General features: G+C 49.9%; 1 long non-coding RNA gene across 1 annotated transcript in view; it reads right to left on the bottom strand.

Moving 5' to 3' along the window:
• Positions 1-4,628: 4,628 nt before the first annotated feature.
• The window catches only part of LOC130606300 (uncharacterized), a 53,799-nt gene continuing 46,066 nt past the window's right edge, over positions 4,629-12,361 (bottom strand). Inside the window, exons 6-9 of the long non-coding RNA XR_008973939.1 lie at positions 10,297-10,417; positions 9,912-10,054; positions 7,263-7,543; positions 4,629-4,766 (exon numbers count right to left, since the gene is read on the bottom strand). This is a non-coding gene — a long non-coding RNA (uncharacterized LOC130606300). The remainder of the gene's footprint in view (positions 4,767-7,262; positions 7,544-9,911; positions 10,055-10,296; positions 10,418-12,361) is intronic.

Below are 12,361 nucleotides of genomic sequence, written 5' to 3' on the forward strand. Positions count from 1 at the left end.
TGCATGAAACCAGTATCCACACAGTGCTTGGGATTAACGTGGCTGATCTCTCCCATCCACCAGCTGTGGGTTTGGAAGCAGGGGAGGATTGCAATGGGTTTGCTGCCAACACTTTCCTGTGTTCCCACTTGCCCCTACAGCTTGAGGAGGTTGGACAGGTTCCTTTGCCATGATAGAAACAGTAAACAAGACCTTTGCCATGTCTCCTCCCCAGTACAGCATTGCCAGCACTGTGTGAGTCCCCAGCTGCAAGTGAAGAACTGGGGACCATGCAACCTGGTCCCTGTGGCAAAGGGGAGGTGACAGCAGGGAAGGTGCAGGCACTGTGCTCCACGTTCTCACATGGCAGCCCTGCACTCACCCTGAGCCTGTTGGGAAACTCCCAAGTCATGCTGGCTCCTCTGAAGAGCTCCTTTGGTTGCAGCTTAGGTTTACATGGAGCCATAGCTTGAGCTGGCAGGAGCATGAGGGATAGCAGATACCAGAGTTACTTGCACATGAAGCCCGAGCTGTTCCCCTTGGGAGGCACTGAGACCTGCAAGGAACCTGGGGCAGGCATTTATCACCTCCATTCCTGCTACCAGCACCCACTGCAAACCCCCAGCACCTCACAGCATGGCTCTGACCTCCCAGGGATGTGTGTTTTTCTCCTCATTTCCAGAAAAGTGGTTGCTATGGCAACGGAAAGGATTTACATTTTTAAATGCTTCCTCAAGAACATCCATTCAAGAGGCTGAGGATCAGGAGAACAGAGGGATGCGATGCAGCACGATGGCCCCACCATAGGACAAGAGCTTCAGAGCAAGCACAGGTGCCCATGCATGGACATTTGTATACAGGACTGCATCCCCAGCAGTGTAACCAGCAGCTCAGGGAGGTGATCCTGCCCCTCTACTCTGCTCTTGTGAGATCCCACTTGCAGCACTGTGTGCAGTTCTGGTGTCCTCAGCATAAGAAGCACTTGGAGCTGTTGGAGCAAGTCCAGAGGAGGCCACAAGAATGAGCAGGGGCTGGAGTACCTTCTAAGGCAGAAGCTCTTCCCTGTGAGGGTGCTGAGGCGCTGGCACAGGGTGCCCAGAGAAGCTGTGGCTGCCCCATCTGTGGCAGCGTTCAAGGCCAGGTTGGACACAGGGGCTTGGAGCAACCTGCTCTAGTGGATGGTGTCCCTGCCTGTGGCAGGGGGTTGGAACTGGATGAGCTTTAATGCCCCTTCCAACACAAACCAGCCTATGAATCTAAGTTTCTATGGACAGGCTGGAGTATAAGTGCCTCCTCTTCATGCTTCCTCTGCAAAGGCAGCTGCTTACACATGCATTGTGGTAAAGAACATCCAGGGAGAAAAGCTCTGTTACTGGCAGCTTATCAGGGAAAAAAACCAACCACAGAGTCTCTTTTCTTCACTACTTCTTCACAAGATACGAAAATGGAACCCACTGTTCTCTTCTAAATGGTCAAGGACATTCAGGCAGCATCCACCACGTTTCCTTCCCAAAAGAGACTTAGAGAAAGTCCTCTGAGGGATAACTAACTGCCTAACAGACAGGAAATGAGGATAAAAAGACGTGGAACATTTCCACCATGGAAGAAGATCATCTGTGAGATCTGTTCTTATGATCGCACTGCTCACTACAGAGTTACTCACAAGACAGCCACTCAAGCACGTGTTTGGATGCCTGGCCACCAGCAGAGAAGGGAAAGCTCCTAAATCCAAATGTCTTCATGGAAAGGTACTCCTCTGAGCTGCTGCCTGGATGGTGACATGGAGTAGCCACTTGCTCCCTGTGCCCACCTCTGCCTCAGTTTCCACATCCTACCTGCAGGATGAGAAGAGCATGCACAAAACAGGAGGTGGAAACCTTCCAGTGAAAGGGGAACAAAGTCACCCTGGGGACACCCAAAGTGGTCTGGGAGGGGAGACTCTGCTACCTCCTACCCAGCAAGGCAGAAAATGAAACCGTTGCCACGGTCTTCCCATGTTGGAGTTTTTCGAGGTTTTGCTGGGTCTGTGATTGAAGTAGGCAAGGATCCTGTTTACAGAAGGTGCTATAAAGAAAGGCAGCATGGATTTCAAACAGCTCCTACCAGCAAAGAGTAGTTGGGGCAGAGCAGTGATATTAATGCGATATTAATCGCATGTCTGCAAAGCGCAGGCATGAGCATGCCCAAATTACAACACCAAGTGACAGTGCTGCCTACCCTCTGGCTTGGCATAATCTGTTCCCATCCAAAGGAGCCGTGTCGGAATTGCATCACAGGTACTTCATGACAAAAGGCAGAGAGGGCCCAGGGGCAGGAGGGAGCACTCTCAGGGTGGGTCTCTGCACCTTGCCTGCTATTTTAGTAAGAAAGGTTTGGTTAGATTCTGTCTTCTTTGCAAGCCAGAGATGGCAGCTAAGCTCTCCTTAAGCAAAGAACAGAAAGGGCAAGGAAAAACACTTTACCAGAGGACTTAGCTCTATGAAATGCATGTTCCAGTGGGATAAGGAGCTCAGAGAGATACTGAACCACCCCAACCTTGTGTAGGCAAGAGCTGAGGCTCTGCATCCTACTTGCAGCTCAGAGAAATACTGCACTGAAGTGTCTCTTTTCTTATGAGGAAGAACTCCCGTAGGTGTTCTTTGGACAGTTGCTGCAGTCCCTCTGGGACTGTCAGTCCAGAATCTGACACTGCTTTTAGGAGCAGAGCTCACAGAGATGTGATGGGGGACAGAGCCAAGCCAAGAGCCAACCCCTACCCCCCCCCCCCCCATCCCCCATAACAGAGACTTGACTCTGAGGAGAAGCCCTCAATTTGGCTGAATGCCACTGGCAGGACTGAGCCTTGTGTGCCAGATGGGCTTGACACCCCTTCCTCCTCCCTTCTGTGAGCACACAGACATCATGATACTTTCTGTTGTAGCTACCAAACCATTCAATGCAGCTTCCCCTGCCTCTTTAACCAAATGCCATTAACAACAGTTTAAAAGAGGAAGAAACCTTCCCAATCCCACAGATTTAGATCCACTTAGGCCTCCCCATGAAGTTCAAGTGCTCCCCTATAATAATTATAGCCGCTAATGACTCGGCCAGTGACACAGAAAGCCTATGAGTCCTTTGGCAGTACCACAGTGGTCTCTGCAGCAGCTCAGCTTGATTTGAGAACCAGCAAAGCCAGGAACGATGCCAAAGAAAACCATTGTCACGAAGAGACCAGGGCTGCTGAGGACAAGGAGGAATCAGCTCAAGTGGTTGGTGGTGTGTAAGAGACATCCTACAGCAAGCCCAAGGCACTACCAAACTGCAACAGCAGCAGGGACCAGGCACAGGGTTAAAGAGAAGAGCATCTATTGCCTGTGGAACTAACCTACAATAAGGACATCCAGCCAGGGCTGAGCAGTGCCCTATCGGCATCACGAGCCTGAAGGCAGAAGCAAAACTGTGTGTGGATAGGCACAAGTGACGTGGTTTGTATTCAACCTGTGTGTGTATGTATTTGAATAAGTGATTCTCAACTGAGCCAAATGTACATGCCCATTATGCTGTGAGAGTTTAAAAGCAATTAGCAACACAAATCCTGGTGTGAACCCTGCTCTACGTTGTTCGTTTGGTTTTGCCTTTTTCTCCCCATCCATCACAGTACCCAGTAATTTCTTACAAGTCTTTCTTCCTGGCCTGAAGCTGGGATCTCACACAGCCTTTGCCCATGCATTAATCACTGTTCTTGTCACTCTCAGCCTGAGCCCCTGTTATCTCTGCTTTTCTGCCAGCAGCCAGTGATGAGAGGCTGTGCTTCCCCTGCTCCTGTGCTGCAGGACAGGGTGCTCCACACCAGACATATTCTGAAATGGGGATATCAGAGGAAAAAGGCAGACTCAGTGGCAGAGGAGATACGTGTTTGGAAACTGCATGCAAGCATGAGAGAGCTGGGCTGGTTCAGCCTGGAGAAGAGAAGGCTTCTTCAATGGAGACCTGAGAGCATCTCCAGTGCCTAAAGGGGCTACAGGAAACCTGGAGAGGGGCTTTGAACAAGAACCTTTAGGGACAGGACAAGGGGAATGGCTTTAACCTGCCAGAACAGGGGAGACTGAGATGAGCTCTTAGGCAGAAGCTCTTCCCTGTGAGGGTGCTGAGGCGCTGGCACAGGGTGCCCAGAGAAGCTGTGGCTGCCCCATCCTGAGTGAATCTTGGGGATGAGAAGCTGGAGAGGTGGGCATTTGTGTGGCCCAGAACCCGAGTCACAGAGCAGGCCAATCATGAGGAATCAAGCAGTGATGTGCTGCCATGGCAATACCAGGCCAGGATAAAAAGCTATTAGCAAGGCTTGTATAAGGTGGGTAATTAATACAGTCCTCCATGAGGGGGGGTTGTATGAGATTCTCAACCCCACTAATCATGCTAGCAGAGGAGAAGAGGCTGTGGTGGAAGCTGTCCAGGAGCTGCTGCTGGTCTTCACCAGCTCATCATCAGCAGGGCTGTCCCCCAGCAAATCCAAGCCAGACTGCACCAATGCTCACATAAAACACTCATGATCCATCGTGAATGGTGGGGTTTTGGTGTGAGAAGGGGGAAAGGGACTGGAGACAAGCTGTTAACTCTCACAGCAAGTGAGATGGTAACAGCTTTCAAAAGCTCTAGCAGCTGTGGTTCCAGCATCCTGAATGTTCCCAGAAGACAGGTGGCTTGTTGGAGGTTGGTTTTTGATTGTCCACAGTAAGCTGTTTGCTTCTTCTCGGTTTCCTGGTTTTAAGACATCCTTCTTGAGGCAGCAGGGCTGGTCACAGACCTTTCTGAAAGAGAAAGCAGGGATTCTTAGGCAATTGCATGATTTCAGAGCTGAGACTTTAACTGAAAGCAGACAATGAGCTAGTGCTGTGGCCTGTTCGCAATGCTGGGGTTTGTTTCTGGAAGGGGCCTGCTATGGGGAGCAGAAATCTCCCTCTGCCAGCCAAGTCAGTTCCTCCAAATAAGCAAATTCCATTATTCAATCCCAGAATTGCCAGCCTGCAAACACAAGCGTTACCTGTGCTCTGCTCCGTATCCGCCTCCCACCCACCAGCTGTCTTGCTGGTGCACCTCCCATCCTGAGCCTGCTTCAGCAAAGGATGCTTTTCCTCCAGAACAGCTTCCCCCAAACACTGTCCTCCTCTCTGCTAAGGAATGGAGTCTGAGGATGGATTGCTTTGGAAGCTGGTGTTCCCCTGTTATCCAGGCTCCTGTTTTCACTCAGGCCTTTCCTTCTCGATCTGCAGAGATGGTCCCAAGCAAACTTGTCAGCAAGCCAGGTTTCTGCCCCATGCATTGGTTCCCCCATGCCAGAGAGGTTAGGGAAAGTGCAAGGATTAAGACAGGCTGACTAATGGCAACGCCAGGGACAAAAGCAATGGATTTACTAAATGAAGCAGAAATTCCTCCTGTTTTCTCTCCTGCTCTTGCTGGGAAGTATCTGCCTGCTCTCCTCCCAGCTTGTATCCAGAACCTTGCAGGAAATAAAACTGTTCAAATATAGTCTTTCTGGTTGCAGTAGTTTCTAACAGATCAAAACACTCTTTGGCCAGCAGCAGCACTTCTTCCTCCCCCCACATCTGGTATGGCAGGGGTTTATGAGATATTCTTGATAGTGTTTTCTTCCCTCTTCTTTGACCCACCTCAGGTTCTCTACCATTAGAAATGCCTTGCCCTCTTAACACCAGCCTCCTCCCAGATGTATTTGGGGCAGAGCAAAGTAGTAGCTAATATCCTTGGGGAATGCCTGCATTCCCTCTGGCTCACTTTTCCAGGGCTCTCTGGAATCACCCTGCCAATCCGTGTGACCCCCACAGGCCATCAAGTCTTTCCAAGTACTTGCAGAAGAACTGGAAAGTTCATTTTAAAGGAAAAGCAGTGGGGTGGCTCACTCCCTGTGTGCTTCTTCCTCTGCAAAAGAAGCCATATGGCAGTGCTTAACTGCACTTACTGTGCTGGAATTATTTGGCCTTCTGGCTTCCTTCTCCAAGACTGCCCAACTGTGCAATTGCCACCAAGCTGCCACCTGCCTGCCTGGCAAGCACTGTCCCAGTCCCTGCCCTTGGAACTACTGCAGGCAGCTCCATTCCTGGGTGGCTGCAGAGTGCTGCCTTCATCTCACCTCATGTATTCCTGACCTCGCCTCTGTCTGCATTAACTCCCTCAATATTTAGATTTATCTGATGTCCCTGAGGATCCTAGACCTTGGGCTGAACCAGGGCTCAGCACCTCACTGCTAATGGGACACACTGAGGGCTTGAGGTGAGGGTAGCTCCTAGGGCAGAAGCCACAGTGTCACAGTGACAATCACTGGAAAGCTTAGGAATGTTTTTCAGATCCCTTTCAACCTGCTACATCTCAGATTTATAGTGGACTGGCTCTATGTGACCTTCCAAAGAGCCATCAGGCAGGTATGTTGCTGCTGGTACCCTCCAAGACCCAGGCTCCTGGATAAGCTGTTCTGTAAAGCAGCATTTGGGGCCATCAACTTCTCATCTGTCTTGGACCCCATGATGCTTAACAGTACTCTTGTTGTGTACCATTTGGGAACGATTTTTCCCTCAGTCTTGAGGGAAGTTACAGGTAGAAAAAAGCCTAACCAAAAAGCCAACAAACTTGACTGAATATTGGGGAACACTGACGTCTGTTGCTTCCACATCACACAGTGCCATGCCTGATGCCTGCACCTTAACTCAAACCATGCCAGCTCTGCCATAAAGGCTTCCTGTGGGAAGAAATGATGACATGACAAGACATCCCTTTTTGGAGCAAGAAACACTCCTTTTGAACGCAAGTCAGTGAGATTCTGGTGCTCGGGGATTGTCCTGTGTGCCAGGACCTTGCCAGAGTCCACCGAGTGCTTCTCATTCCCAGAACCACACAGAACCATGTGAAGAGCAGCTAGATCCAGCCATGTTTTTAGAGCTGAGTAGATGGAAACTGCGGGAAAGGAGAGCCTGATCTGCTCTGAAAAGAAATGCAAAACCAAAGAACATTTGAGGGGAAGCCCAGCAGTTCCTAAATCACAACAGCAGGATTCTGCCTTATGATACACAACAGCGTGAATGATAAAATCCAGGTCTCTGCTTTCCTAGCAAAGAGAAGACAGCCGGGAGGCTATTCAACATTAGAACCTAAGTTGGGAACAGGGTATGGGACCCTTCTGCTGTGCTGGGAGGAGCAGCAGGGGAAAACTAAATGATACCTACTGGAACTATATGGCTGGGTTAAACAGTACTAAGATTTAATATAAAAAAAAACATGTTTGATATTAAACTCACTATAGTTAGCAGGTGAGGCTCACTTCAGTCCTAGGAAAGAAGATCCACTGTGGGTTCACCTGCAACTTAAACAGATCACTTGACAAGTTAATCTAGATCCACTGTCCTAGGGCAGCCAGCCCTTGATTACCACATGGTGGATTGCACAAGCCTGACGAGACTGGGGTTCTTTGGCTCTGCTGTGCAGCTGGGTCAGCCCAGGCTCTGCCTCTGTGTCTGACGCATCCCCTCCAGTGCTGGCAGCCAAGCCCTGGTGCCCGTGGTGATAACACAGGCTGGACCTGGCAGAGAGGGGAGAGAAGAGCAGCAGCTTTAGCACCAGCTCAGCTGTTCGCATACTGCCTCCAGCAGCATTCACCCTCTTAATGCTCCTGCAAGCTCATACAAGCTTAGCTGGAGAGGAGGATGGGCTTCACACAGTTGGACCAGAGGCGTGTGCCAGGCAGCTCCAGCAGAGCAAATTGCCTTTTTCCTAGGCTTTGCTTGTGTCATTTGATTATCAGGACTCAAAACTCCTGTCCCAGACTTGTGGAGGGGTTACACACAGTCAGAGCACCTGAAGAGAAAGGAGTTGCTGCTACCACAGCACCTGACCCTCCAAAGAGGTGGCATTTCAGTCATGTTGTGCAGAATGTCTGCCAGGCACCATGCCCTAGGATCAGGGACTGGCTCAGAGACAATGCAAAAACAGCACCCATTAATTCCACTTGCTTTGTAAAAAAGTTGTATTTTTAGTGCTTATGAGTGGTGCCAGATTGGCAGTGTTATAAATAGAAGGTTGTATTTATCCTGCTGTCTAGGTACCACAGTGCTAAGTCAGTTTTACGACCTGAATAAATCCAGATTAGATTCTCTCAAGGATGCGTCACCACAGAAATAACATTTCCTCTTTGCATTCATATGCATGGATAAGGAGCACGGATTATGGCAAGGGAGGGGTGCTGCCCTCATAAGCCAGCCTGATGCTTTCTGATCTGCCTTGATGAGACGCAGGCTGACATTCAAACAAGACTGTGGATCCCAGCTTTAGCTCTCCAGGTCCTATCTAAAAGGTGATTCCATACCTTGCATTTTGGGGTAAAAAGCCTACGGCAGCACTGGCAGATGAGGCTAGGCCTCAACCTGGGACAGGGAGCATCACACTCTGTTCCTGGATGATGGCCAGAGCTCAGTTGGCAGATGAAGTTATAGAGTCCTTGCTGACATTGGCCGTACCCACAGTGACAAAACACCAGGGTAGAATTAAGAAGGAGCTTTGCTTCTCTGCAAAAGTGAAAGAAAGGGAGACAGAAGGTAAAAAGAGTCCTATCTAGTAGAATAACTTACAGGGTATTGCTAAGGTGCTGCTTTTCTATCAAGCTGACTGCCAATAAGTATTAAAACTGAAGAATAATCCTTCCCCTCTTAAAAGAAACAGGAGAGAAGGTAACTCCCCCTCAATTCCCTTCCTTTTTTCCTTCACCTCCTGATGCTGCTTCATCAAACCCGTGGCAACATGTCAATTCCCAGCACAACAGGCACTTTCTAGTGGTCACACACCTCCCTCTTTGAACAGGCTGTGCTGCTCCCAGCACCAGGGGATGCTGAACTGCTCAGTAAATGCACCTCCTGCAAAAACCAGCCCTTCAGGATGCCTGCTCGCAAAAGTGACATCTCATTCCTTATGCTCCCATTTGAGCCTGTGTCCACCTGCAAAAACCCACACATGCAACATGCCTGAAGACTGACTGCTCTTCCTCTAGGCTCTCCTCTGCTGTCTATGGCTACCAAGCAGGAAAAGGCAAGGGAAAGGGACTGGTAGATTTCAGTTACCCTGAAATTACCTAGTTCCCTACCTGGGAAGCAGCCTGTCAGGCTGCTTTGGTGTCTGCAGTCTCCATTGGGAGCCCAGAGAGCAAATACACTGGGAAGCCAAGCATATCAAAGAGCATATGAATGACAGCAGCTGAAGGGTTTTGATCCTTTCACTCTCTGTGAGGTTTTTATAGTTCCACAAGCTGGAAGCCTGAGTGAGCACAAGCTGCTTGGCTTCACATGCAACGTTTTGTCTGGTCAGCTGCTTGGCAGGAGGGAGGGTGTTGGGTTTGGATGTACCACACTGCCTGCCTGCCCTAACTCTTGGTGAAAGCTTGCTTCTCCTCCTCATGTCAGAAAGGGGGTCTGGAGGGCTGGGGGTGCTTCAAGCCCACTGGAGCCCACTAAAAGAATGAAAAGTTGATTGTGGAGAGAACCACAGAATCACCAAATCAACCAGGTTGGAAAAGCCCTTTAAGCTCATCCAGTCCAACCATTCCCCAGCACTGCCAAGGCCACCACTAACCCATGGCACTGAGGCCTCATCTCCACGGTGTGTGAACACTTGCAGGGATGGTGACTCCAGCCCTGCCCTGGGCAGCCTGTTCCAATGCCTGAGCACCCTGTGGGGAAGGAATTGTTCCTCAGCTCCATCTAAACTTCCCCTGGTGCAGCCTGAGGCCATTTCCTCTTGTTCCATCCCTTGTTCCTTGGGAGCAGAGCCCAGCCATCCTCCCGTCAGGCAGTTGTAGGGAGTGATAAGGTCCCCCCTGAGCCTTCTCTTCTCCAGACTGAACCCCCAGGCCCCTCAGCCATTCCCCATTACACTTGTGCTCCAGGCCCTTCAATCCTTACCAGTTTTCTCAGATAGGCTCAATATCTGGGTCTAGAACAGCCACTGGAGAAGACTAAAAGATCGGCTGGTCTTGTGCTGCCCTTTGTGTGCACGGGAATGGAAGAAAAATGCAAAATGAATCAGGGTGTGAGGAAAAGGAAACCTAAAATAGTAATAATAAAATAAAAAGAAGTAAAAGGTACTCGTGCATAGCAAGATGAGAAGAACTAAAGCAAGCCTTAGTGGGAGTGTTATTTGCTTGACGTTGCTGTCTGATTTGAGACTCACATGCCTGAGCTCTAAACCCGCCATGGAGTCATCACAGAGTTGCAAACCCAGCCTGCACTGCTAAATGAGGATGTTGGTGAACTTCCTGGTATTCCCAAGTGTCACTGCTTAACTCACGTGCCAGGCTGGTGTGAGAGTTAGTCACGACTGCTTAAGGCATGGAGGCACCAGAGCTCCCTGGAGGATGACGATCCCATTTCACAGCAGCTCTTGAGGTTTCAAAATGAGTTTCCTCTGCCTGAAATGAAAGCAGCACAGAATTGTAGAATCACAGGATGGGTTGGGTTGAGGGGACCTCAAAGCTCATCCAGTTCCAATCCCCTGCCACAGACAGGGACACCTTCCACTACAGCAGGTTGCTCCAAGCCAAGAACTCATCTCAATTTCCCCTCTGGCAGGTTAAAGCCATTCCCCCTTGTCCTGTCCCTACAGGCCCTGATGAAGACAAAAAGATAAAAAGAGGGGGGTAATATGGGGAATTTTGTTGCAATGTCTATTTTGTGATTAAAAACTGACGCCTTTTCAGGACAGAGGGGATATTGTACTGCACAAGGCACTGGTCAGGAGGATGAGACACCCTGGAGGCATGGGAGTAGTTTGCTACCCCAGTAAGTTTGAACACACCAAGCTCAGCAGCAACACTGCTGTGTCTACACAGAGCCAGAGAGCCAGCATGAGGTTTGACATATAGCTCCTCCACTCTTCTTACTTGGAAAGGGAAGAAGTGGAATAAAGATTTGAAGCCACTCAAATAAAGCTATTAAGGATCTGGAAGGATTATTGGGCATCCTGTGGCTTGCTAGCACCCTCATCTGGTCTGTCATCACTGTCAAAACCCTTCCAACCCACAGCCACCTCCTACCTTGCCTCTGGCGCTTGCCTCTCCTGCCTGCAGACAGCTCTCCTCTGCTCCTGACACGAAGAACCTCTCGCTGGAGGATATGGAAGTGAGTCTGTCATTCATTCTCCATGAGCTCTGCCTTGTGCCTGCAGTGGTCTCCTGGACAGTGGGCAGCAAATATATCCTGCAGGGTCTGGTCCATATTGTGCCCATCCAAGGCCAAGCAGCACCCTCAGCGGTGCCTGACCCTCTGGTTCCTGCTCCCCTCTGCACAGAGCAGAGCTCCCAGACATACACCAAAGGAGGAGCAAGAGGCTGGAAACCTGACAGCAAGCTGATGGTGTTGGCTTCACTTGGATCCCTCCATAAGCTGCCAGCTCTGCTAGACAGGAGGCTGCTCTCCCGTTTATTTAGTAATCCAAGTGAACGGCATCTTCTGGGAAGCCCATTTTCAATCATTTACCAAATGAGGTTACAACATTCAGGGGTTTGCCTGAGGATTCACATCATGCTGCTCACAGCACTATCAGAGCCTAGATGGAGTCAGGAGTGGATGGAAGGCCTTGCTGAAGAGGCAATCATTCCCCAGCTATGCATGATGTTAAAACAAGCTGCATGTAGAAAGGCAGCTGCTTCCCTTCTGCCATGCCCATCAGCTCATGGCATGAAGCCTCTGTGATCCTGTGTTCAGTGCTCTCAAGGGTTAATCCCCTCCAGAGGGAGCTGGGACTCTGCTCCACCAGTCTTTTATCATTGGGGCTGAGGACCAGCAAGTGAAGGAACAAAGCACACAACCCATGTTCTGGCTGCGAGACTTCTTCGTGCTTTCCTTTTCAGTGCAGAAGGAAGCTAAAGGGAACAGTACTTAAATGAGAAGCAGGGAGAGGGACAGGGAACATTGTGGCTGCAAAGACTCAACCTCCCATATGATTGCTGGGCATGTGGTGCCAGATAAATGTGCTCCTGTTAAATGTGGCACTCGCTGTGCTCACACAGCCCCACAGAGTGCTCTGGAAGCGGTCACAGCCTCAGATGAAGCAGTTTCATTACAAGATGCTGCAGGGTTAAGACTGAAACATTCTGTGCATGGTGGCTCAGGCTTGAAGGGCTGCTGCCAAGGCAGGGAAGGACACTGAATCAGAGTCATAGAATCAACCAGGTTGGAAAAGACCTTTAAGCTCATCAAGTCCAACTGCATTTAATCCATTTATTGCATTGTCCAGTGGAAAGACGACTCCTCTCCAGACCTGTGCTTCCTGCACAACAGCCATGCACTGCTTTAGACAAAGGCAGAAGAGTTTACAGCTTAGAGGAGCACCTCGTTCCATCTCATCTCACAGA

This window comes from Pezoporus wallicus, unplaced genomic scaffold (genome assembly GCF_028554395.1).
Source record: "Pezoporus wallicus isolate ANWC-B61680 ecotype Strahan unplaced genomic scaffold, APGP_CSIRO_Pwel_v1 contig_3488, whole genome shotgun sequence".
Lineage (NCBI taxonomy): Eukaryota > Metazoa > Chordata > Aves > Psittaciformes > Psittacidae > Pezoporus > Pezoporus wallicus.